The sequence below is a fragment of the Fundulus heteroclitus genome, chromosome 11, assembly GCF_011125445.2.
Source record: "Fundulus heteroclitus isolate FHET01 chromosome 11, MU-UCD_Fhet_4.1, whole genome shotgun sequence".
Taxonomy (NCBI): domain Eukaryota; kingdom Metazoa; phylum Chordata; class Actinopteri; order Cyprinodontiformes; family Fundulidae; genus Fundulus; species Fundulus heteroclitus.
This window is the reverse complement of record NC_046371.1, coordinates 22516653-22540695: the sequence shown is the minus strand read 5'-3', so window position 1 is coordinate 22540695 and position 24043 is coordinate 22516653. Positions and strand designations below refer to the sequence as shown.

General features: G+C 41.1%; 1 long non-coding RNA gene across 1 annotated transcript in view; it reads right to left on the bottom strand.

Annotated features, from left to right (window-relative positions):
- LOC118564465 overlaps positions 1-20377 on the bottom strand; it is a 29342-nt gene extending 8965 nt beyond the window's left edge. The window contains exons 1-2 of the long non-coding RNA XR_004931864.1: positions 20247-20377; positions 123-185 (exon numbers count right to left, since the gene is read on the bottom strand). This is a non-coding gene — a long non-coding RNA (uncharacterized LOC118564465). The remainder of the gene's footprint in view (positions 1-122; positions 186-20246) is intronic.
- Positions 20378-24043: the final 3666 nt, after the last annotated feature.

The following is a 24043-nucleotide window of genomic DNA, read 5'->3' as shown; positions in this document are numbered from 1 at the left end:
CAATTACTTTTTGTTTAATGTAATAAGAAAAAGACAAATATATCTCCACACATACACACACACTTGAGATATGAAACCATCAAAGAGCCACACTCCAACCAGATGGTGGCAGTAATACACACCTCCTTTTTTTGCCAGCCTCTAAAAACTAGGGGATGAAGAAGAGGAGCCAGAAAGAATGGAGTCTAAAAGGAATATTAGGAACAGAGGGAGAAAGGAAGAAAGTCAGGATTATAAATAAAGCTTTGTTCTGGTTTTTGCAAAGTACAAAACTAATCCATAGAATATAGTAGGAGAAGGCTATAGTTACAGAATCATGTACAGTAGGTGGCAGTATGCACCACTAATGTTTGCATTCCAAATAAGAACAATGATTATGTTGTGTTTCTAGAATTAAAGATGTCAGAGAAATGGGCACATAGCTGTCACGTGAAAAGGAAGCCAGAGGTGTCCCAAATGTAGTGCTGATCGATATGATGTGCAGGATAGGTGTTGCATCCGTGGTGGTGAACACAGAGTGACATATAGGAATTGTGAAGTCAGGAACAGGGCGGAAAGAAACGTTAAAACAATCAATAAGATAAGCTACCCAGAGGCAGTGAAGAGGGCTGAAAAAAAGAATGAAAGTTTGTGAATTTTTCATAACCACCCTAAGTTTGAACCGTTATTCACAGTTAAGCTTAATGACTTGGAATATAAGTTTGGACTGAAGATGGAAAATAAATTTTCTAACCAGACCAGCAATTTTTCTTTTTTGCCCCCCTCTTTGAGGTCTTTTGAGTACTAAACTTGACTTAGTGGAACTGTGTGCATATTGGCTCACCACAGTTTAAGCAGAGACACATTTATTAAAGAATGGTAAGTTTTGTTTTCTTCTTTTTTGCAGTAAATTAGACTTAATGGTCTAGGGAAATGGATTTTTTAATTTTCTTTTTTCCCTCCTAAAGGGAAAGACAGGTAACGTTAAGAAATTATTTTAGTTGATGTAGTACTTCTTTTTAAAGGAGTACTTGTGATAGTGAGGTTTGGTGTTTTCTAAATTGGATCTTGTTCGATAAGCTTTGTCAGTTCTCAAACCCAGTTATCCGTCCATTCTGGTGCAACCCTCATAGAGGGGTAGTAGGGGAATAGTTTTAGTAACAAACAATACCCCCACCCTACCCCCAGAGATAGCCTTCCCCCCAAATTAAAAAGCCCTGGCCCTGCCCCTACTGCCCTGAGTGCTCCGATGACCACAGGCACTACTGTTGTCTTCACCTTCCAGGTTCTTTCTAGTTCTTCCCTGAGCCCTTGGTATGTCTCCAGTTTCTCGTGCTCTTTTTTCATGATGTTTTCCTCATTCGGGATGGCCACATTGATCACAACAGTGGTTGTCTCCTACTTATTAATGATCACAATGTCCGGTTGGTTGGCCATTACCATTTTGTCTGTTTGTATCTGGAAGTCCCACATAATCTTAGCTCTCTCTCATTCTCCACCACCTTGGGAGGTGACCTGGGGGTCCAGTTGGTATTCTGAACAGATGTTTATGTACACTATACCAGACACTTGGTTATGGTGTTCCATGTATTCCTTCCCGGCTAGTATTTTACAACCTGCAGTGAGATGCTGGATGGTTTCTGGAGCCTCTTTGCATACCCTGCAACTGGGATCTTGCCTGGTATGGTAGATCTTGGCCTCTATTGCTCTGCCGCTCAAGGCCTGCTCCTGTGCTGCCATCATTGTTTCAGTGGTGTCCTTTAGTCCAGCCCTCTCTTGCCATTGGTATGATTTGGTCAAATCAGGAGGGGTTTTTATTGCCAGGATGGTCCCTTCAATTCCTTCTCTTCCAGCTTCCATGGTCTGATACATTCACTGAGCCCATTCTCCCTTTGGACCATCTTCCTAATATATTCTTTGAGCTTGGATGTTTCATCTTCAGTGGTTGCTCTGATGCTACTAGGCCTCTGCCTCCTTCTTTGTGCTTAGTGTATAGCCTGTGGATACTGGATTTGGGGAGGAATCCACCATGCATGGTGAGTAGCTTACATGTTTTAACACCTGTGGTCTGGATTTCCATCCTTTGGCCAACTTATTATCCCAGCAGGGTATCTGATTACTGGCCAGACATAGCTGTTGACTGCCTGGACCTTGTTCTTGCCATTGAGTTCTGACTTCTCAGAGCTTGCCTTACTGGTTGCAGGTATTTGGCTGTTGCTGCTTTCCTTGTGGCCTCTTTGTGGTTGCCATTTGCTTGTGGTATTCCAAGATACTTATAGCTTTCTTCATCATCTGCTATTCTCCCTTCTGTCAACGTCTCGCTCAGTCTTAGCATACAGCTTTATGTCATCCATGTTCAAGAGGTGGCTGAGAGTGGCCTCATTTATGAGTCGGTATCAATAGCCAGACCTGTTGATTGTTTGAGTTCAGGTCTATGCAGAACAGCAGAGGGGACAGCGCATCTCTTGGTATATTCCACATTTGATGGAGATTTGTACAATTGGCCTCAAGGGTGGTTTTCCACAGCCTCATGGAGTTTGCACTGAAGGCTCCTAGAGTGCTGTTGACCTTGTATAGCTTCAGGCATTCCAGGATTAATGTGTGTGGCATTGAATCATTGGTTTTCTTGTGATCAATCTATGCAGTGTATGGGTTTGTTTGACTGCTTTTGAAGTCTAGGGCGACTGTTCTGCCAACCAGCATCTGGTGTTTGGCTCTTCTAGTGTTTCTTCATATGCCTTTCCGGGACTCTGTCATGTTTTGATCCATGTTCCCACTTATCTTAGCTCCTATGATGCCTGACAGGCATTAGGTTATTGGCTGATAGTTGGTAGGGGCTGTCCCCTTCTCGGGGTCTTACATTATCAGGACTGTTCTGCCCTCTGTAAGCCTTCCAGGGTGGGTCCCATTTTCATCAGCAGATTGTTCATTTGTGAAGCTAGCCATTTATGGAGAGAGGTCAGCTTCCTCAGCCAGTAGTCATGGATCATATCTGGGTCTGGTGATATCCAGTTCTTCATACCTGAGAATCTTTGTTGGAAGTCTGTCATTGTGATATTTACTGGACTTTGTTCAGGGAGATTATTATGGTTTGCTCTTAGATCTATTAGCCCCTGTGCATCCCTTTTATGTGATGCTTCTTTCTCCCATATCCCTTTTTTGTATTGCTCAGTCTCTTGCCTAGGTGGGTTGGCTCATATGTTTTGACCTTGCCACTGGAAATACTCTTTAGCTGGTTCAGTTGAGAACAGCATGTTTATTCTTCTGGCTTTTATTTCCTTTGTGTATATCTTCAGTCTGGCAGCCAAGGCTTGGAGACTTTTGAACTAGAGTTAGTGTATCTCTGGGGTATTCCTTTTCTGTATGCACCACTCTGGAGTTCTGACAATTGGTGTATTTATTTCCATGTTGCCTTGATGTTGGCTTTCTACCTTCTCTTCCATTGTGGACATTGTCCATTATGGACGCTCTTAATTTTACCTTTGCCAAGCATCTCAAGGATCACTAGTGTACTGTATATCAGTTCATTGGTCTCTGTGATGGTGAGAGTAGGGATTGTTAGGGGCGACAGCAGCCTTGCCTCTGTCAGTCTGCCCCAGGGCAGCTGTAGCTACTAACATAGCTTACCACTGTCAGGGTGTGAATGAATGGGCGAATGACTAAACTGTAGTGTGAAGCGCTTTGGAGTTCGTCAAATTAGTTAAAGCGCTATACAAGTACAAGCTATTTACCATTTACCATTGTACTTAGTGCTGTATTCACATCATCTGGGAGATCCTGTGGAGGCACTCAGCTTCACAAGTCAATGTCGGGGTTGACCGGCTCTTAATTTACCCATGATCTTATCTCTTAGGTCAGACGTTCCCACATTCAGTTGTTCTGGCATCATTGGGGCTTGGTACCCAATCTGTGTATGGGGTGGGGGTGGGGGGGTGTTGATGTTAACTCCCCCTATCTGGTTGTATGTCTTAGTTGCCCCATGCTCTAGTTGTGATACTATCACTTGGGACCCGAGTTGTGAAAGCGGCTTCCTTTTGTGGACGTTGGATCACCGAGTTAGTTGTTATTTTGCTGTAGTCTGGACTGTGGGTATCTAAGTATCCATGTTTCCCACAGTCTTTTCATATAGCCCTGTTTCATGTAGCTCCATTTGTCATCAAAGTGTCCTGGTTCCACAACTGGCTTGACCCAGACCTTGTTTGATCTGGTGACTTCTGAGCTGGTGTGGTTCTCCATTCATGCACTATAAAAGGAGAACTCACTCATATGAGGTAGGCAGTTGGCAATGTTATATGCTCACTATATACTATGTACGTAAGCATGCACATGCACGCACACGCGCACACACAGTCAGCCATACTCTGGCAAAAAATTATGTTAAATCAAAATATTTTTATTAAATTTCCATATTTTAAAGATTGTTGTTTTCTCACCCAAAATCGGATAATATTTGCCCTTTAAGATCAGATTACAAAATATTTTTTGTTTTTGTTATTTACGTTATCTCTTATTGCTTATTTACAATGAATGTACAAATAGCTAAAGTTATTCTTTAAATAGGTCAATTGAAGCAACAGTTTTTTATGTTAGCCTCTAAAATCCCAATGAATACTCAAAGCAATGCAGCTGATTTTACCTAGGGTCTATGTTTGCATTCCTGCATTACACATTAAGATCCAAGAATGCACTGATCAGGCACAACTTTAATATACCAGTCTTCCGTCTTGTTGGCAAAGAAGCTGCATTATTAATATGCCGAGGAGCCTTTAACGTTGCCGTGTGATGGAGGTGTGGTGTGCTGTGAGCTCTGTCCAAGGCAGTGTGAGGTATGCGGTATGGCTTGGGGGCAAGTAGTCAGGCAAACAGGCTGCGAGCCAGTTGTTGCGTTGGCTGCAAAGACAGAGGGGAGGAGGGGTGGCTTGGCCAGAAAACTCTAGATCTGCCACAGCTCTTTCTCACCGTTTGCACTCCAGTGGTTTAGTCACCAGACCTGCCTATTAAATCAAAGGCCCCCTTTGAAAGAGAGTGACAATTATGCCCCGATGAGTTGCAACCCCCCCCCCCCCCCCCCCTTCTGCTCTACATCCTTCTTGCCCTCTGCTGTTTTTTTACATTCCCAACCCGCCCTTTTTATCCTGCTTCCACCAGTTTCTTTCTTTGGTCTGTGTGACTTATTTTTTCAGGTCTTGGTCAAATGGGAAAACACTGTTGCATCTCTGACCTTCTCTCAGTGTCTGTGCAGGTCCTCTGAAGAGCAAAGAGAGGGAGTTCTTGATTTAGGCAGTGACAACACTAATTGTGGCAGAGGTGTAAAACAAGTATCCCATGACAATCGAGACTTCATATGTCTTTTTTGCTGAGAACCAGGTTCTGTCATTTGGATCAGGAGGGACAGGGGGAGCAGGACTTTTAACTCTACTTGTGATGTGACATCAGGGACAGAAGTGTCCTACTGCCTGTCTGGCATATTGGAGCAGAATGAAATATGTCAACAACTTTTGAGTATATTCTCATAATATATAGCACAGGTATATTGAAATTTTTTTTTAAAAGACACATGAATGGTAAATTTTAAAGCAACACCATGTAAGTTTTGACAGAAGTATTACCTTAATTTGAGATATATCAAATGACTTTTCAGGTCACTATACAGCGCTTGATGTGTATAGATGCTCTATGTTTACCCAAAATCTGTCACTTGACAGGGTTGGATCCGTCATTGAATGGGTCCTTAGAACAGACTGCTGTAACAAAAACAAACAAACAAACAAAAAAAAAAAACAGAAATGACACTTACCTGATCAGACATATTTTTGGGTCTCTGATGTACGATTTAATCGAGAGGGATGAATGTGGCCTTGTCTTTATAAGTAACGTCATGACTTCTCGTCGTGCTGTCCAAACTGGTCTGCTATCAGATTGCAGAACACGGAGGGAGGCCGTTTCATGTTTTATGGCTCTAAACTATCAACCAGTTGATAAGTAGAGCCACTACAGTGACAAAGTATAAAAATGCATCAATCCTTTTGTTCACTCAATCTTACACAGGACATCAACCCTAGAATAATGCTTATGAAATCAAATATGCTGCACCGCTTTAAAAGATAGTGCTTACTATCACAGTGTTGAGTTTACCTGCTGTGGATGGGAGCAGTTTCAAATTTCATCTCTCTGCATATTTCAGTTCTCGGGAGTCTGACAGGCTTTTCTATTGCAAGTACTGTCAACTCTGGAAAACGTCCTCTTTCACTTCAACTGGGTTTATGTGCATATCCTGAGAGAGATACAGTATGTGAGCTAATTGATTTTTAGAATAGATGCAGCCTTAACTCTTGACCCCAAACACTGAGGAAAATATGCTGGTTTCTCCAGCCAATGACACTTTTAAAGGGTAGAAAAACAAGAAATTGAAAGAAAACCTTGAAATGTCTGTTTATAGTTGGCTACTAGCCATGTACTGGACATAGCAAGCATGTGCAAGAAGGTGCTCAGGTCAGAGAAAAATAGACAAAAATAAAGTTTTTTGATTCAAAAGCAAAATGCAATTTGTTGCAGAATAATAGCACTGCACATATCCATGTAAACACTATATCCTCAGTATATCATACTGTTGGCAGAATCGTACTGAGGATGCTTTTCTCCAGCAAGGACAGGGATGTCGGTCACCTTACAGCAATACAACAATCCTAAACAGCCAGCCAGAGATACAAAGGAAAAACTTAGATTTGGTGGTGTCCTTGACAACTAGATGTGTACCTGTCCCAACACACAGGAATCAAATTGCTGAATTGCCTCAACAGCATAAGGTTGAGTTTTGCAGTGTTCTGTTAATAGAGTAATCATTTCATTTAGATGTGTTGAAGCAGAAACACGTCTAAATGTTAAAGGACCTGACCCTCAAGGACTGGAGTTTCACTGGTTCAAAGCATGTTCTTCTGTCAGAATGGCCCAGTCAAAGTTCAAACTGATATCCAATAAATATTCTGACAAAAAAGAAACTGACAAAAATATCCATCATAAATCAAGAGGGAAAATGCCCCAAAATACTCATAGCTGTAAGTTTGTAGCTTGTTCTATACAATTTCGACCCTGGGGGTGAATACAAACACACTTTATTGTGGGTGACTGTGACTTAGTGGGAGTGTGATTACATTGCAATAGAAAGAGTGTGGGTTGAATCCCAGCTTCTATTTGTCATATATTGATGTGCACAACCCCAAGTTGCCTATACAGCTGCAGTATGCCTGACATTAATTTTACCATCCAGTTTATACTCTCAAATTTCAATTTGTGAGAAATAATTACCACATAGTAGTTAAAACGTTATATATAGTTTAAAGGGAATCTATAAAAAATATGAGATCCTTATAAATATATCAAGTTTAAGCTCACCCAAAAGCAAGTGATTTCAACAGATATATGACAATCTTTAAGTCTAACAACAGATTGGTAAAATGTGTCCTAGAACTGACAAACATGGAACATTTACTGTTTTACTATTCAGTTGTACTCAAGGCAGGATCAGTCCAAGATGATTACTCTTCCCTTTGAGCAGTTGCCCCACTGGGGCGATGATGGATGGATGGATGGATGGATGGATGGCTGGATGGATGGATGGATGAGCTGAGGGTCTAATGGATGGACAGACAGCTGGGTGGACTGAAGGATTGAACATACTGATGGTCAGTGGATGGAATGCCAGAAGGATGGACACACTGAGGGGTGGATGAATTGACGGTTGGACAAACCGAGGCAAAGATGGATAAATGGATAGACTGATGGACAGATTTAGGGGTCAATGGATGAACGGACAGAAACGGACAGACTGAGTAGTCGATAGATAGATGGACTGACGACTTTAGGGGTCAGTGACTGGATGGACAGACAGACAGATGGACTGAGGGGTCAATACATGGACATTTTTGTTTTCCACACTTATCCACACCTACAAAAACACAAGTAACAAACTCCATGCTATGTAAAACAGTACATCAAGCCTTTAACCTGAAGTTTCATGGCAGCCTTTTTACTCTTATTTTTGAGGTGAAACAATATATTAGATTTTAAAGAGTACAGTAGAAGAACACCGAGTGACGACGAGCGAAAGATTTACTGTGTTACCCGTGTCTGCGTTTGTAATGAACTGTAGACCCTGGTGCAGGCACAGAGCTTTGCAGAGCAAGCCGCACCCCTATACCTCCAGGCAATGCTCCAGCTCTGCACGCTGCTCATACGCCACGCTCTGCTTCCCTCTCTTGCCTGGCCCTTAACTCTCTGGTCAGCACTCCACCTAGCTCCAGTTCTTCTACCCTGCTTCCCAAATGCTTAATGACCTTCCCTCTACAGCATGAAGAGCAGCTGCTACCTGTCTTTGGATCTTGGCACAAACAGTGTTGCAGAACCCAAATCTACCCTTAAACTGCTTTGCTTTTTCTTCCCCTGATTTAAACTTGTGCTAAAGCTTTTCAGAAGGCACACAAAGTTTCATGCAGTATTTTTCTCCCAGTATTACACCACAAAGGTTCATGAAATTTTCTCATGAATATCATGAAGCAGGCACTCAAGAAGGGATACAGGGAGTACGTCACCAAGCCAAAAACAAATTCAACAAGGCAATCAGGCTTGAGAGTAAGGTTGCCAACAGTGACTCATTCTGCAGGAAAAGAGTGAAAAAGACTCCGTTTTCTTTCTCTTCAACAGCCTCAACCCCATTTACTGTCTCATGGAGCAGTAAATCTTTTCTATTTAGCTTTCACTGCACCTATGTTTTTAGATGTCTTTTTTTTTCGTCATCATTGTTTTGTAGTGTACAAGTTCTTGTTTGATTATAAATGTACTTTCACACAAATATGTTAAAGGTCAAGAAAGTTACCCGAAGATTTATCCCTGAACACAATGGCTGCATTTCGAATCAAAGGCAGCAAGGTGTATTTAGAAATAAACAGATGTGATGTTTCATTGCTGTGGTGCAGACAAATCCAGTAAATACTCCGGTTTTGTTCCTTTTTCAGTTGTTGATTCTACAGTACAGTAACACAATACTTATAGAAGAAATGCTTTATTATTTTCTTGTTATGTAATGGATTAAAATTTTTTGGAAAATGATTAGCATCAAATCAGCTTCAAAGCTATCTTTGGATCCAAGTATTCCAAACTTTAATATTGATTATGAAGTTTTTCCGGGATATATTTTACTGTAAAAGTCAAACCAAAATGACCTAACTATTGCCACGGGAAAAAAGAAAAAAGAAAAAAAAAGAAACACAATCTCGAGAGTTGCCTTATAAGTATCATACATATGATTCTTACAGAGCAATTATTATATGTTTACTGCTAGTTTACAGAGTCACACAAGTGGAAAAAAATATGATCAAGGCTGTGTCTCATTGATTTAACTTTTAAAATTGGGGATGGACTTCATGTGAAACAAGCTAATAAAATACATCATTTTCACTTCTGAACAGTCTTTACTCTTATAGGCATAGATTGTCAAGGTGTCAGTAGCATTCATCAAATATTTGGTCCATAAACATGATGAAGTTGCTGATTTGTCAGATGCACATTCTGTGATGTGAATCTCATGTTCCACCACATCCTAGACATGCTTCATTGGAATGAGATCTAGTGACTGTAGAGGCGTACAGGAAACTTGATGTCATTGTAAAGAAACTGATTTGAAAGGATTTTAGCTTTTTGACATGGTGCATTATCCTTCAAGGGGTAGACATCAGAAGATGGGTGCACTGTGGCCACTATAAGATATCAGCAACAATATCAAGGTTTAAAATTATACTCAGTTGGTAATAAGGGGTCCAAAGTGTGCTAAGAAAAATACCCCCGCACTAGCAGCCAAATAGTTTCATTTTATTGTTTTTGCACTAAATACTTAATGCATACATAATGCATAGATAATGTAACGAGTGATTATTTGTGCTGTTGTTGCCTTTCTATTATCTTTAACCAGTCTAGCCATTCTCCTCTTACTTTATACGGTCATCCTCTTTTTGTCCGGCTTCTCCCTTTCAGGAGCTGTCACAGCAATTCATCGGACTCCATCTTTTGCATCTTCTTTTCTAATCCCAACCACCTTCATATCCTCTTTCAGTCTATCCATAAATATCCGCTTTGGCCTTCCTCTAGGCTTACTGCCTGGTAGTTCCAGCCTCAGCATCCTTCTACCAATATACTCAGTTCCCTCCCTTGAACATGTCCAAACCGTCTCAGTCTGACCTCTCTGATCTTATCTCTATAATATCTAACATAAGCTGTCCCTCTGATGTACACATTCCTGATCATGTCCATCCTTGTCAATCCCGAAGAAAACCTCAACATCTTCATGTCTGCTACCTCCAGTTTTTCCTCCTGTTTCTTCCTCAGTGCCTCTGTCTCTAAAAGAAACAACACCACTGGTCTCACCCCCTTGTTGTTCACATTTCCTTTCATTCTCGCTGAGACTCTTTTATCACACAACACACCTGACAGTTTTCTCCAACCGTTCCAACCCGCTTGGGCACATTGCAACCCTCTCTTTCCACACCTACTTGGATCCCTCTCATTTACACGTGTATACTGTCTTGCTACTGGTAAGTTTTCAACCTCTTCTGTCCCTGGAAAACCTCCCCTTCTCTAGATTTTCCTCAACTTCCTCCCAGCTTTCACCACAGATCGAAATGTCATCTGCAAACATGATAGTCCATGGAGATTCCTGTTTGACTTCATGTTTCAACCTGTCCACCACTGTACCAAACGAAGCAGTTTAGGACCGATGCTTGATGCAGTACCACTTCCACCTTGAACTCCCCTGTCACCCCTACAGCACACCCCACCACTGCCTTGCAACTCTCATACATGTCCTGCACCACTCTACATACTTTGTTGCTACTTCAAACTTCCTCAAATAATACCACAGCTCCTCTCTAGGCACACTGTCAAATGCCCTCTCTAGATCTACAAAAACGCAGTGCAGCTCACTCTTACCCTCTCTGTACATCAACATCAAAGCAAATGTTGCATTCATACGACTTTTGTGCACAAATGCTCACTTCTGACCACAGTCTAGCTTCCATTACTCTTTCCCATATCTTCTATGTATGACTCATCAATCTTTTATCCTCTGTAGTTGCCACAACTATGCACATCTCACTGTTTTTAAATTGGTACCAGTACATTTCTCCATTCCTTAGTCATCTTCTGTCTGTTGTCTAGGATCTCACTGAACAGCCTGGTCAGAAACTCTACTGCTATCACTTCTAGACACTTCCATACCTCCACAGGTATATCTTTAGGACCAACTGCCTTTCCACTCTTCTACCATTCAATACCTTCCATTATTTGTGAAAGGTGCAAATATACTTACTTAAAGTGCTGTATGCTATATAAAGTGCTAAATATGCAAGTTAAAGTGCTCAAGTGAAAAAGTGAAAGATGTTCATTCTTAGATGTTTGTTACACACCCTAATGGGCGTGATTCATGGCATCGACAAACAGTGACTAATGGCTTTCATCGCCACCGCAGTGAAGACCCAACACAGTGACGGCAGTGTTTCAAATCGCGCTGTCGGATCACTTGTTTCCCAGAAATGCTTTTGGTTATGAAATTTAAGGGCTTTTGATATTTTCAAAGTAGTCCATGACCGACAAAAATGAAGAATCAGAAGATTTTACTGGAATTGACTGAAATCTTGCTTTCATGCCTACTCTACAAAAGAAAAATACAACTGGGTTCATCCTATATTAAAGACAAGGAAACGGCATGTAGAATATCATTTTAAGGGAACACCTCATGGCTGATCCAGATATGGCTGTAGTGCCAAGCTATGGCGATAAAAGTTGAATATTGTTCAACTTTCTTGTGTCGCATCGCAAACCCGCAGGTGCACGCACACGTGTACAAGCATGAAATTTCAAATGCACAAATTTTAACGGTTGCTTGGCTGGAGGAGGGCAAGTGATTGTCGCCTCATTGCACAAGTTCCATAGGAAAGGAATGGAAAGAGAGAGAGACATCGCTCCCTGTGTGTCAAGCCTATAACATGCTGAACATTCTTCCTATCTCTGTCTCTTTGGCTTGTCAACGTATATAAATCCTTCTTTTCCTCCTTACTGTCCAATCTATCATACAATTCACTGTATGTCCTTTGTTTGGCCTCAACTACATCTACCGTCACTTCATGCGTCATCTCCTTATACTCCTGATGACTCTCAGTTCTTACCATGTCCCATTTCTTCTTCTCTGAACAGATTCCTGTACTTCCTCATTCTACTACAAAGTCTTCTTATCATCTTTCCTTCCAGAAGACACACTAAGTACTCTCCAACCTGATAGCATTAGCTGTAGCTGTCCAGCCACCCAGAAGCACCTCCTGGGCACCCAGAGCCTGTCTCAACTCCTCCCTGAAAGCCACACAACTTTCTTCCTTTTTCAGCTTCCATACATTTTTTTCTCTGCTCTGCCTTTGACCTCCTTATCTTCACATCACCATCCGGTCCGGTGATGTATATAGAGTGCTGTCTGGCAACACTCACCAACCACTGCCTTGTAGTCACTGCGGAGTTCCTTCAGATTGCCTTGTCTACTCAAGATGTAATCCACCTGTGTGCTCCTACCAGCAAGTCACCTTGTGTTCCTGTCTCTTCTGGAAGGAAGTATTCACTGCAACCATTTTCATCCTCTTTGCAAGGTCTACCACCACCAGTCCTTCTGCATTCCTGTTCTAGATACTAAATCTGCCCATTACTTCCTCATCACCTTTGTTCCCTGCTGCAGCATATCAGTGAAGACTGCACCAATCACAACTTACCCACCTCTGGGGAAATTCGGTATCACTTCATCTAACTAACTCCAGAATGTCTCCTTCTGCTCTAACTCACATTCTACCTGTGAGGCATAACCACTAACAACATTAAACATCACAGTTTCAGTTTTTATCTGCAGACTAACCACCCTATCTGACACTCTTTTTCACCTCCAGAACATTCCTGACAAACCCCTCTTTCAAGATAACTCCTACACCATTTCTCTTCCCGTTGGCAGCATGATATAACAGCATCCTGCTCCTAATCTTCTAGCCTCGCTACATTTCCACCTGGTCTCCTGAACACACAGTATGTCCACCTCCCTTCTTTGCATTATGCCAGCCAACTCTCTAGATTCTCTTGTCATAGTTCCAGCATTCAAAATCTGTATCCTCAGTCTTAGACTCTTGATTTGCTCTTCTCTCTATGGCTATGGACACATATTTCTCCTCTTCTTCTTCACTGACCAAAAGTAACTCATTTACCACCTGTTCCCCATTGGTCATCAACACCTACCCTGGCAATCCTGTAGCACTCTCGGTTTAGTTCTACACATTATCGGTTTAGCTCTACACATTATCAATCTGGGCCTGCTCCCATCAAATCCGTTAGGGGAAAGGATGGACATTCAGCAGAACTACCTGAGCTGGCCAAAGTGATACTTGCTGCCTGGCTATCAAATTTTGGCTTAAGCCAATTACGGTATCACGCATGGTAATAATGTGCAAACAGCTCCTTGCTGTTCGTCTTTCAAAGATTCTGACAAAACAGATGTGATAACAGCAGCAGTGGCGGCTGGTGCTAAAAAAACTGAGGGGGGCGCACACAAACAAACAAATGAAAAACAAACAAAGCAAATCTTAAAAAATAGCACTATTTGAACATGAATTTTGCCCTCCTTTCCTTCTGCCCAGCAAATTTCTCAATTATATTCTTGTTAAAGTCAGTCATCTCTGTGACTAGTCTTTTCTCCATTGACAACATGGCCAATGCATTCAGCCTGTCCTGAGTCATTGAGTTTCTCAGAAAAGTCTTGATTCTTTTCAGAGTTAAAAAGCACCTTTCAGCTTTCAGCTGTGGTCATGGGTGTGGTGATGAGGATCTTCAAGAGCGTGACAGTTTCTGAAAAGACTTCTTCTAGATTGTTTTCCTGATTTTAATAACATTTGCTGCCATTTTTTAAGGCTGTGTTATGAAATGTGTTACAGCATTTTTGTGGGACAAGATTATACAAAATTCAGTAACCAAATGTTTTATTCCCCATTACCCATAAACTTCAGTACAATTTAAATAATAAAATATCTTGCTGACAAACATTACATCAACATACCTACACAGCATAGACACAACTAAAGGTATTTCTAACTACAAAGCACATCTTCCTAATATATTAGATAACATTACTATAAACCAGTGTAACAGTGATTTTCCACAACAACTCACCTCTGCAGCAATCCTTTCATGGTCTTCTACACTGAGTGTCCAACGCCTCTTCACTGGCTGACTACTACCTACACTGCTTTATCCAACCATGGAGTGGAGAGATCACTTGCCTGCTGCTGAATTTGTAAATTAAGACGATCCGGTCCAAGCTCCTTTATCCTGTTTTTTTCTTCAAGTGAACGCTTTGTAAAAGCATTTTTTTTGTAAAGACAAAACAGAATTTTCTCTCATTTTGAAACTACTCAACTTTGCAAGCATAACCGTGAATCAACCTAACGAACTGCAGCTGAGCTGAGTCGAATCGGGGATTGTCCAATCACACAATGTTTTTAAAAAAATTAGCCAGTACTGACACTCTACCAGTAATGACGCAACAGAATAGGTGTGTCCGGGACGCAGAGCCGTGCGCCCCTATGCAAAAGCCTAGAAAACCAATTAAAAGTCAGCCTCAGATCACGTGCTTGCCCAAGTAGGCGGCGCCTACATTCACTCCCATTAGACCGGCGCCCCGCACATAGGAAAGGAGGAAGTGTGCACAATGTGAGCAATTAAATAGAATTATGTATTTACTATTTTAATAAATTCTAACATGTCTATTGGACACACAGTATGAATAAATACATTTCTAAGTACTTTGCAGTTCAGAAATCATTTATTATCTAAATGATTTAAAGGGGGCGGCGCCCGAGCGCCCCCTACTGGCCAGCCGCCACTGAACAGCAGCCACCCATGTTTATTTTGTTTCGGCTGTGGGCTCGGCAGCTCTTGCTTTCCTCACAGCTGTATGTCCAGCCTTAAACCATAATATTGTAACGTGAATGGCCGACTTGTGCTGGGTTGCCTCTTGAACAGTTGAGGCGTGAGTGGTACAATATGGATTGTTATGTGTTTGTGAACACAGCCAAGGTTAAGCAACCGCAATAGCGGTCATTGTATGGAGATCATATTGTTGACATGCATGGTAAATGTAGCAAAACTTTTATGCCAGATGAACTTCCTGAAGCAACCCTCTGCATTTATCCAGGCTTCAGATGGCACGAATAGGACACAGGTAACTGTACCCCCTTTGAGGCTGACACTACTGTATATAATCTTGTTGGCAATCTCTGCAAAGAGAAAATCCCAGTAGATCTCAAATATCCAGACCAGTTTATCTACCAACAACAACTATGCCATATTCAAAGTGCCTGAAATTCCCTTTCTTCTCAATTCTGACGCTTAGTTTGAACTTTAGCAAATCATATTCAACATGTCTAGATGCCTTCTGCAAGTCACATTAAGAGACAAGCAAACATGGGTACCAGATGAAATGGCAGGTTAGAGTATATTTGAATCTGATTTAATAAAAGTTACACAAAAATACTTGCATTTTAAAAGATTTAAAGACACGTTTCTATAAGATTGTGGTGCTTATTAGATCCAAATAGAAATTAAATATACTCATGTATAAAATCAGTAAGTTCTTTTTATTCCTAAAAAAAAAAAAAAACGCACACAGAGTCACGTACACACGTACGCAGGTGTCCAAACAAAATATACCAAATGAATATTAAGCTTCTCAAATTTCTGTATTAGCTAGCTAGGTCTCCTAAATAGGCTTCATTTCAATTTTGCAAGAGTTGTTTTTATTTTCACCGTCTCTAGTTTTGCCATCAGCAGCCGTGTGGGGACAGTGAGGGAGAAGGGAAGGGAAATGGCCCGGTCTGAGTAGGTTCACCTTTCAGTGGGTGAGACAGATGCTTGTTTACTGGCCTCATTATGTCAGCAGCTGTCCTGAGCAGGTCACTCGGCGGTCCTCTGTCCACCTACTGAGACACATAAGTCCAGCACCTGCCAGGGGACACACTGTAAAGCCTTCCAGACATGAGAAGAGCTCGACAAGCTCTTATTTAAATTGCTGTCACTTGGCCTCTGTCCACACAAGGATAATGGCAGCTTGAAACTAAATATACCCCTTAATAATGGCCCCATGAAGGCCTGTAAACATGCAGAGAAATTAATATTTTAGACAAATGATCCAATAAAGAACAGTTTGGAGTATTGCTATGCCTAGATACATTTTAGTACTTTTGTTTAAATACATAAAGAAAGGCTAGAAAAACAAGTTTTGAGCATTGTTAATTACAGTTTTTAAAAGTAAATCAGAATTGGCTACAATTGGTATCAGCAGGTCAAAGTTAAGAAACTGGCCTCAAATCTATGATTAGGGTATTTCTGCTCTTTGTTAGCAACTGATTAATGCTACAAATATCCCATTAGGAAACAATCAGTTATTAAAGTTACACATTAATTAATATAGTGTTTTAGGAAAAAAACTAAACTACCTACTTGAGCTCCCTAAACACTTTATGAAGTAGACAAGACATAAATTACTTTCTCAGAATATTATTAGCTTAAAAAACACAAGGTGGATTATTCCAGATGAGACAATGTTGATAAGCTTAGTCTTTGATGCTTAGTCTCGGAGGATGGTTATCATGAGACTGTTGAACTGTCAATTCATAATATAGAAAAAAAACACTCAACTGAAATATATGTATTAGATAAAAATAACCTGAGTGAAGTAGTTTTTTTAATTTTATTTTACATTTATTTGGAGAAAAAGCTATCCCAACCAACCTGAATATACGTGAAAACCAGTGGTGGCTGGTGCTAAACAATGTTGGCGGTACACACTAAAGGGAAGGGATTGCAACACAATATTAAAGTGTGCTCAAACAAAATTTCAACAACTTTCTGACTGAAATCTGTAATTTCACCAACAAGTCTCATTTCCGTGGAGAGCATGGCTAATGCATTCAGCGTCTCCTGGCTCATGGTGTTTATGAGAAAATGTTTACTCTTTGCAAGGTTGGGAAGCACATTTCACTTTCTGCTGCGGTCATGGATGTGAAGATGATGATGTTTAAAAGAGTCAAAGTGACAGAACCATGAGTTTTTGTTCCCTACCAGAAAACCCTGAAGGAGAATGTCCAGTTATCAGTTTGTGACTGTAATTTTAAGCACATTGGGGCTGTGCAACAAGACAATTGACACAAAGCAGACTAAAAATTATAAGTCTGAATGACTGAAACAAAATAAAACAAACAAACAAAACAACAACACAGTGAAAGGTTTGAAGTGGCCTAATCAAAGTCTGGACAGAAATACAAAGGGGTTGCTGCAGTGTGACCTTAAACAGGTGTTTATGCTCAAGCACATAGCTATCTAAATGATATCATTTGGAAATGTTTTATTTGAATTAACTTGAGTCATCTTTGTCTGACCATAAAGCTTCATAATAAAAACATTCAGCTGTAACAAAAAATCTGTGGAAGATGAATAACATTTTCACAATACTGTTCATATAGCAGTTCGCTGCTGTGAAGCGGCCCGGAATGAGAATCAGCTCCTCTAAGTCTGAGGCCAAGATCCTCAACTGGAAAAAGATGGACTGCACCCTCCGGGTTGGGGGTGAGTCTCTAGGCCCGTTTACACTACACTTTTTTAACCGAGCCGAGACCAGTCCGAGCTCGGTAACCGAGATAACTCTTGTGTGTAAATGGTCAGCAGACTGAACCAGACCGCGCTAACGATAACCGGACCGCGCTAACTGCAGACCAGTTCATCACCAGGTCTCGGACTGGTTTTTTTTAGCCCGGTTCCCTGAGAACGAGGAGCGCATGAGCAGACCGCGTCATCCCCTTACAGTCAGCTGACTGTCCGCGGGTTTCCCGGCGTGTCTGGCTGCACGTCCCGATTCACACTCCATTCAGACAAATTTCAGACATTCATAATAATACTAGCTTCATTACCGTGCCACACGGTTTCCAGTGATGACTCTGCTTATGAACCTCAGCGTCTGTTGTTGTTTCCTGCGTCTGTAAATCCTTATTAGACGTTCATTTGTCTTATCCACGTCCCAAAAGCCGACTCTATGTCTAACAATAACATCCTGAATATTACGGGTGCCGCCATTTTGATTTGCTCGGTCCCGCCTTCGATCCCAAAGAGCGGTAGTACCGCAGATCGCCACTAGGGGGCGAGGAGCAACCAAGGAACAAAAAACCGGGATAACTCTTGTGTGTAAACGGCTGCATTTATCTCAGTTAACTGGACCAAGCTCGGACCGGTCTTGGCATGGCTCGGTTTTTAGGTGTAGTGTAAACGGGCCTTATGCCTCAAGTGGAGAAGTATCTTGGCGTCTTGATCATGAGTGATGGTTGGATGAAATGAGAGATAGACAGACGGATCAGGGCTTCGTATCCAACAATGCGTGCAATGCTCCATTCTGTTGTGATGACTAAAATAGCTGAACCAAAAAGTGGAAAAGTATCCTCACCTATGGTAGCGAGGTATGGATCATGACCAAAAGAAAAAGATACTGGACACAAGTGGCCGAACTGAGCTTCCTCCAGAGGGTGGCCGGGCTCAGCCTTAGCAATAGCATGAGGAGCTCTGTTATCCGGGGGGAGCTCAAAGTACAGCAGCAGCTTCTCCGCGTTTGAAAGGAGTCAGTTTAGGTGGTTTGGACATCTGATCAGGATGTTTCCGAGGCGTCTCCCTTTGGGGGTTTTCCGGCCACGTGCCCCCTGGGAGGATAGACCTAGAACTCTCTGAAGGAACTATCTGTCTCACCAGGGGTCCCCCCCCCCGAATGAGCTGTGGTAAAGGGATTTCTGGGTTTCTCTCCAGAATCTGTTGCCTCTGCGACCCAATCTCGGATAAGTGGAAGACAATGGATGAATGGATGGATGTTCACACATGTATGTACATTTCAGAGAATTATACATTTCTATTAAGATGTGAGTTAGATGTTAAAAGGTGTTCTGTGGGTGTCTGCTGAAATACCGTTCCCGATCTCATACTTCGTCACTACATACTGCTGTTGTCATTGAAAACGTCTCGTTCTTGCACACATACCAGATTTATAAGCGACGCCTTTGACCATCCTGGCATCCATTAGCGTGTTGTTTTTCCTCTCTGCAACCCCCACAGCTATAATCCCTTTTATTGAAATCCGTGTCACCTGCCACCTGCGCAGTCCAACACCCTGAAGCATCAGACAGCAAGCATAGTGGTGGGCTCTGCAATAGGGGAACACGATGATGTCCTTCTTTAACACGTGTTGATGGTCTTTTTTTATTGAAAAAAAAAAAAATGCTCTGTACTTTGTGATGAAACTCAACCAGAAGGCCGCAACATACAAGGGAAAGAGAAAGTAAGAAAATTTGGGATTTTTCTTTATGTGCTGCCAAGATTAAGCTGGAAGAGCCACGGTGAGCATGCTTGGACGCTTGTTGCAAATCTCCCCACGTGTGTATTAGCATTTCATCCTCCAGCAAAACCAGAGAGAGCCGTGTGTTTTAGGGAAACGTGGAGACGGAGAGGGGACTCAAGCCACAAGGGAAGAGGAAAAAGAAGACACAGCGAACACGAGAAAGGAAAGCCAGAGGGAGCAAGGAAGAAGGGAAGATGGAGCGAGAAGAACGTGAGGCAATTTTGCAAACCTGTGACACATTAATTATTAACAAACTCAGGGCTACATGCGTAAACTCTCCCTCCTTGTTCATTCCCTCTTATCCTTTCTTCACGCTTTACCTCCTGTGGAAAATGGTCGCACTCCAGATGCGAACGGATACACGTCCGCGCACAATTCAAGGAGGCAGCATGTGACGCCCATAACATGAAGTGAAGCATGTCAAAGGGTTGGAGGAAGGTGTGAGGCAAGCGCCCACAAGGAGTGGGAGGACAGGAGGGGGGGGGGAAAAGGCAATGAGGATTACAGGAAGTGGAGAAAGGGCTGGACCAGACATGCAGCTGTAATATAAAGCAGAGGTGAGCAAGAGAGGAAAGCTCCAAAGAGAGGGACTTTAAATAAGAAATAAAGCCAGTACAGTGGATAACAGTAGACTGAAATTTATATAGAAATGAAAGAACCAAGTTTTTTTATTGCATTATCAAAAAAAAAAAAGAAGCAAAACAGACAAAAATAAAACCAACGCATGTGGAAACTTATTGAACTGAGTTCTGCAATAAATCTCACTCACATATCTTGGTTTGCTGCTAATCGTTAATTCGTGGTCAGCCCATTTGACTTTCAGCGTTGTCTAATCAATGGTCCAGAGTGTTGCAGTGGGACAGCGCAAACACAGCCCAGTGTGTGCACACTCGCTCCTGTCTGTGGCCGGGTGTGTGGAACCGACACTGCTTGAACGGTCACTCTGCCCCTCAGGCAGTGATGTGTGTTTGGAAAGCAATGGATCCTCCCCCAGGAATGGAGAGAGGAGACGCGTGTGAATGTCGCTACGATACTTTTGCTGCATTCACCCCCCCCATTCCCTTTCTCGTCAGTTTTTGGGCGTCCGCGAGAGAACAAAGACAGACTCGGGATTTACAAGAAAAGTCCAAGACAGATAATTGAACTTGTCTTAGATACCCAGTGTAAGGACTCAAAAGAGTGCAAGAAGTTTATCATAATTCAGTACTTGGATTTTGTTTTGTGAGTGAGTATGTGTGTGTGTGTAAAACATTGTCCATATATGGAAAAGAAAAACAACATTCAAATACAATTGCACTGAAGGATTAAGGGACTCACTGCAATAATGTTTTCCATTTTTGTTCTGCATAATATATCAAAGTTAGGCAGAACCAGTTTGAAGTTGAAATGATCAACAGACTTTAATGGAAAGATGTCATATCTCCATTAGCATGTTGGAAAAGTAAATAATTCTTATGGAGTGCTTGAACCTAATAACATATATGTTGAATCAATCTGCTTCATAGGCTTTAATTGATCTGCTGATTGTAAGTCCAGAAAGATAATTTTCACACAACCACGAGATCTAGAAAACAAACCTAGTCCTTCTGCAGAAATAATAGCTTGGCTACATGATAACTAAGCAAAAAATTTTAGGCTTACTTTGTCCTTGAGTGCACTGATTAGTCACAGCTGACCAATGAAAACTTGGACATAGCATTGTATCCCACCCATATAATTTTATATGATTTAATAGCTAAAATCAGCTTGGTGTACATCTAAATAGAAAGTTACCTTTACAATCCTAGGATATCTTTCATCTATAAAAAGCTCACATTACTACTACATCTGTCTACTACAGGTAAGATAACTACTAACTAATAATAACTTCACAGAACCTCACCTCAAAAAATCCAAACTAACCCTTTAAGGTAGATACACTACCTTTGGTAAATAAGGCACAACCGTCTTGCACGTTTCACATTGCCGTGTAGAAAAGTTGACCTCCAGCAAAGTCAGTTTTTGGAATTTCAAAAGTAACAAATAGCATCTGCAGTTTGCCTTTCACATGCAATGTGCACATGTCTGCCTCTCCTCTCCTGTAGCCTTTACACAACTGCTATTTGAAAGTTGCAGCACGGACTCAATAACAAATTTATTTAATTTCATGCAACACGATGCAAACACTCTGTGTGCAGTTGTAAAGAAACACTCACCTCTGGATTCTGAATGCATCCAACAGACAGTGACATTGTTGGAATGACCTTCTTTTTAAGTATTTTAGGTATGAACTATCTGACCACTTAGAACTTATGCAGCACTGAAATTGTCTTTCTAGATAGTCAAATGATTGTTTATTATTAAAAACTCCACCACATCCTAGATTATAAGACATACACTATTCAAACATGAATACTATGAAATGAGGGACCAACCTTCTTGGGTTAATCTCCTGATTAAGGTGGGAACAAAATCGTAAACACAATGAGCTGTAAGGCATTTTGATGTAGCGATAAGATACAAAGGAAAAATGAAAGCAGAAACAAAAGCTCAAGGCATAGCCATCTGATTAATGTCCAATGTCTGTCTGATTTGGGAACTAAGCAGATAAGAACCTGATGCAGATAAAACATGGTAAGGATGGCACACAACTTTTCTCATATTTGAAGCATTGAATGCTTTTGGACAACCTACATGATGCCTGTGACACAGAACTCAGTCAGATACAGGATAATCCCTCATATATGTCAGACTCAGCTCCACTGACTCCTGTGTTTTTAGCCATGGTGTAATTATGGATACCTCTGTTAAGTTGGACAATCTGATATGTGCACATATTAAGACCAGCCTGTTCCAACTATGACTCATATCTATGGCAAAACCCTATCACTTCATTCAGGATTTTGAGAAGTTTATTCATGCTTTTAGCACTATTATAATGATTTACTCTTGATCTACTCTAAATCAATCATCCCTGCAGCATTTAACAATAGCTCTGAAACCTGAAAAGAGGCATAACGAGGCATAACTTAACCTTGCCCTTAAAATCTTTCTTTTTTGTCTTGATTTTAAAAAGTTGTTAATTTTGGTCTATCCCTCCTATCTACACTATACGATCTTCTCAACATCCACATAATTCTATGAACACTGAGATAAACCAGTCAGCTTCTCCTTAATGTTACTAGGTCAAAGTTAAAATGTAGAGGTGACTTAATTTGTGTTCCACTAATTGCAACCAAGACCCACCAATCATACTTGTACCACAGTTTGACAGTCATGGTTACAATTTGTGTATGGACCAATGGAGGGCAATGAGGCAACTTGGTGATGAAAACTGAGCCCATAAATGTGCTTTTAAAAGTCCTCTTTTGCAATTTTACTACTTATGAACTTATAAACACCCCATGCTGATGAATCAGCAATGTCATAGTTTTATTCCATGTGATCTTCTGTCTTATCAAACTCGAGGCTTACATTTCCCAAAACATCAACATGAACACCAGGAGCTCAGTTCAAATACTGCAGGTTTAGGTTAGCAGCCTCGAGCCTTAAGCCTCAAGCAGAGAAGAAGACCAGGTCGACAGTCCGGGTTAGCTCGTCTCTTTCCAGCAGCGCTCCACATGATCTTTTTCCAACATTTCTTTTATCCAAAGGGTAATAACTCAACTGGACCAGGTTAAAAAAATGTATTGGCGCCTCTAAAGCAGAGATGACTTTTCAGATATGAGGTATTTCCCCTTAAGCATATCAATATGCTTTGATGCATGTACAGCGCCTCACAAATATATTCAGAACGCTTAAACTTTTTTTCTGTTACAGCCTCAAACTTCAATGTATTTTACTTGCTCTTTGTGTGATAGACTAAGACAAAATAGGTTATTGCTGCAAAGTAAACTAAAAATACTAACAATGGTTTAAAGATTTTTCACAAATGAGAATCTGAAAAGTGTGGCTTGCATTTGTATTTAGCCTTTTCGTTCTGGCAAACTAAGATAAAAGCCTGTGCAACCACCTGAGTTCATCTATTTAGTAAACAGAGTCATGCTTTGTTTTATTTAAAGGTCACCTATTATGAACAAAAGTTTTTGCACATTTTTGTACCATTTCTTTTGCACCATTGTTCAATTTGGGTCTCTTTACCATTCCAGGTAAAGAGCCCGGTACAAACTATGTTTTTGAATGTTTACAGGCCTTTTAATAGACTTTAAAATACTTCTGTTAGTCTATAAATCCATGAATATCTTAGCATCTAAATACATCACAGACTTGTTATCAGTGTATCAACCCTCTAGACCACTAAGGTCTTCTGGCTCCAGCCTACTCTGCATACCTAGAACCAGAACTAAACATGGAGAAGCAGCATTTAGTTCCTATGCTCCACTAATCTGGAACAAACTTCCAGAAAACTGTAAAAGTGCGGAAAGCCTGAGTTTCTTTAAATCAAGATTAAAAACACATTTGTTTAGGATTGCCTTCGACTGTTCTACATTTTATCTACATTTTATTCCTACTTGCTTTTATTCTGTTTTTTAATCATGTAAAGCACTTTGCATTGTCTCTGTACTGAAATGTGCTATACAAATAAAT